Genomic DNA, 4,095 nt, shown 5'->3' on the forward strand with positions numbered 1-4,095 from the left:
GGTGCGGTTTGGTGCCGTTTTACACGGGCGATTTCGGTTTCGGTATACGGTTATGGTTCCAGATTGACACCCTTAATAACTATAGTTATATTTTATGCATTTTCGTGTGCCAATGGTTAATGCCTACACTACTTACATATCGATAGGTGTAGACAACTCATTTTGTCATTCTGGAGGGTACCTTGACGATAATGAGCATCTCTGGTTTCCCTTATCTATTCACACAAAATGACTAAAATACCCCTAGAAGGTAAATTTTGGTGAAAAGTGGCTATTTTACCCCAAAGTTTGGTGATATGTCCAAATGATATATTATTTTGTCATACTAAAGGTTGGTATGAAAACGAATTCATTTACCCTTTAATTGAGAGAAGATTACATTTTAATTGAGTGGGACCCACATTGGACACAGTTCCTATCTACCAATATATGTAGACGATGAATTTTGTCACCCTGGGAAGTGTTCCAACAATGATGGAAGGAGTCTCTTGGAATCTTATTGAAAATCTCAGCCACCTATAGTTTCCAAAAATTAGGGTTTTACTAGCCAAATTATCAAAATGCTGTAGGGTTGATTTGACTATCAAATCAACTCATAATGGGCCTCCTAAATTCTAGCATAGATGTATGTTATCGTTCCAAGCCCAATTCCATATTTTGGTACGAAGGCGATGCCATTTTGCCATTATTTCTTGTGAATTACTATTTTGTAGCCATGGAAACTATCGAAACCCACATGTGTAAAATTTTGCACACCAGTGTGTTTCATCATTTTAAACCATACCCTAAAGTTTGGTGCAAAGTTTGTTGATTTAGCTAACTTATTATCCAATTTACTCTTGTGTTGGATCCCTGACTTCCGGCCCACTTTTTGAACATGATATTGACTAAATCTCCCCAATTATTGCTTCCTTGTTTAGTTCATCTCAATTCATTCCAAATGACACCTAGATAGTGAAAATCAGATTTTCAGATCAAGAGATACGCCTCTTGAAAGATTCACGTCCAAAACAATATCGAGGCAATCAGAGAGTGCCATGTGGAATTGTCTTTGAGGCGCCTCAGAGCCTACCCCTATGATACCACAAAGGCAGTCCATGAGGTGTTCGTAGGCCACATATAAAGGCCTATAAATAAGCCCTCCCCCTTCATTTTTGGATGTTTCTCTACCCTGCAGCCAAGCCCTGTCCCTGTGCACACCGACCCTCTCTCTCCTCCCCTATTCCGACACAGCCAAACCTCTACCAGAATTGCTTGTGTATTACCCTCTTTTCCCCCTCTCAGCTTCTTGACAAAATCTCTATTTTCTAGTAATTTTTTTTCTCCACAACCGGTCTACTCTTCCAAATTTGGGTTTTGTAATGGATGAAAACAACTGAAAGGGATTTTAGCATTTACACTTTAATTGACAAAACCAGCTTAGGGATACATAAAAAGGGAAGTGATCAGAGCAGGAATAGCCCTTATCCTTCTCTTTTAAAGAAAGCGAGGTACGTGCTGATTTCCTATTAGTTTGTGTAACTCATGTCACCTAACAAATCAATATCAATATTCTTTCTTAATCCTACTTACTATTACTATTATTTTTTTCTTCTATGTATGGGGAAACAACGGACATGAGAGAGAGTGAGAGAGAGAGATATGAAACACATGAAAAATAGCTAATCCCTTTCCCTTTTAAGTTTCTCGATGCAAAATCTCAAATATTCCAACGCTAGTTTCTTCTCCTAGATCAATGTCTTATCGGGCATCCATTCGACTGTTGCCCGAATTTGCTAGAACGTCATTGCAGAGTCCTCCCACCATTTTTTTGTTTTTTTTTTTGTTTTAATTATGGGACAAACTGAGGAAAAGACCGACAAATTCGGTGACTTTTTGTGGTCACTCTCAATGAACCGACCAACTCCCATAGTGTGACCGACAGTGTGTACAAGGCCCGGGAATGAATTCACCGCCGTATGATTGACTGACGATTACTAGCGATTCCGACTTCATGTAGACGAGTTGCAGCCTGTGCTTTGCTGCATGCCTTCTTTTTTCGATCAATCCACTGCTTCAATGCGCTTCTGTGGTCACCCTCAATGAACCGACTTACATCTAATCTACAATGTAGATCAAGTCTTACTGAAATCGAATACATATTACAACGGATAATGGCTTAATAAAAATCATTTTCGATCTAAAAATACAAATCGTTTGGTAACTATTAGATGTAATATTTTATAGAATGAGAAACAGGCTATGTGTCCGTCAACAATGGCTTACCAGCATCATTTTCATCCACGCCAACAATGGCTTCTTTGCTGTCAATGGTAGCCTTGGAGTTTTTTTTTTCCGTCAATTCAAATTCTTATTAAGGAGATATTTTCCCATATTTAGTAAGAGTTGTAAGTTTATATTTGGGTGATTTAAATTTCCACTTGGTTGATTGTGTTTTTATAACACATTAAATTGTATTAATATTTAGGGTAAATTATTGTATGTAATTTGGATTGAAGTTATATTATTTAGGGTAAGATTGTAGGGCATCAACATGGATGAGATTTTTTTTTTCAAAAAGGGTTGGGCAATAATTCCGTACGTTCCTGTGTTTAGGAGCAGGAACCACATGACCAATCAATGTTCTTTTTCCCATTATTTCAACTAACCACATTTAATGATTCTGATCCAGTGGATGTTAAAAACTTGGGTGTGGAGATTATTCCCTCCACTCTATGATGAATGAAAATTTTGCTTCTTTTTTTTTTTTGAGTGGATCATCTGCACATACGTACAGGTGAAAGTTCATCCAAGAGGAACCATTTGTCCCTTTTGTTTCCATAAATACCCTTATTCCCTTTATAAATGACAAAAATAGGACATGTGGTTGGATCCAGATCCTCTACTATTGCTTGCCCGTCCTGTCGTGTGCTACGTAGACACAACAGGGTGTTTAATGACCGCCTTACTCTAAGGGTGTCAACATGAAACCAAAACCGAACACCAAAACTGGAACCGACCGTTTACGATCGAACTGAATCGGACCGCAAAAAAATGGTGCGATTCTGATTTCATATATTCTCTATCCGGTTCCGTTCGATTCAAAATCGAATAACTGTCGGTTAACCGCCAATTTTGAACCGAATAGAACCGGATAGAATCCAAGAGTCCATAACTGTCTAATCCTCTTCCCTTTTACGTTTTACCCTAATTGACTAATCCCTTTACCTTTTACCCTTTAGGTTTTAGTAGTTAGTTACATACTCACCAATTAACACGGTTGCGAAAATCGTCTTTACGTCACCAGCCACCTCTCCTCAATGTTGAGTCGTTCACTTCACTTTGTCTTGTTCATGGTCTCATCTCTTAGAGTGGTTTCAAAGTTGCAGTGGAGTTCCATCGTAATTATTTATTATTTACTTTTGTGAAATTGATGATATATTCTGATTTGTTTATGAAATGGGTTAATTGAATTAAAGGACACAAAGGTGGAAGGTTGAATATTAATTATAAGGTTTTGTTAGTGATATTCTGATTTGTTAATTATATTCTAATTTGTTTATGAAATATATAATTTCTCCCACATAACAAGGAAATGGATGATAGAATTAAAGGATACAAAGTTGAAACCAGATGTGAACTGGTATGACAAACCGCATGTAAACCGATTGTTAGCCGTATAAAAAAAACCAAATAGAAACCGCGAAAACCGCACCGCATGTAAAATGATTTTGATTTTGGGTGATTCTTATCCGGTGCGATTTTGATTTCTACCTTGCAAAATGTGCACCGAATCGGAACCACACCGTATAATCAAAACCACACCGTTTGACACCCTTACCTTACTCCCACTCGGGCAAGGTGCTTGGGTAAGGGTAAGGCGATCATTGCAAACCCTACTGTGTTTGCGCAACACACGGCAGGACAGGCAGGGGGTAGTAGAGGATCCAAATTACATGCTGTTGCCTCTAAGATTTACGATGTACGTTCACCTGCACGTACGTACAGAGGAATTGAACTCTTCACCCTATGAATGACAGCCGAGGGATTATGGACTTGTGGTGTAGTCCATGGAGTCTGATAGACGTTATAAGTAGAATCAGTATTATTCCTCAC

General features: G+C 38.3%; 1 protein-coding gene across 1 annotated transcript in view; it reads left to right on the forward strand.

Moving 5' to 3' along the window:
• LOC122660960 (L-ascorbate oxidase homolog) overlaps positions 1 to 4,095 on the forward strand; it is a 43,113-nt gene that overhangs the window by 22,772 nt on the left and 16,246 nt on the right. The gene's annotated exons all lie outside the window — the stretch shown is intronic.

This window comes from Telopea speciosissima, chromosome 5 (genome assembly GCF_018873765.1).
Source record: "Telopea speciosissima isolate NSW1024214 ecotype Mountain lineage chromosome 5, Tspe_v1, whole genome shotgun sequence".
Taxonomy (NCBI): Eukaryota; Viridiplantae; Streptophyta; class Magnoliopsida; order Proteales; family Proteaceae; genus Telopea; species Telopea speciosissima.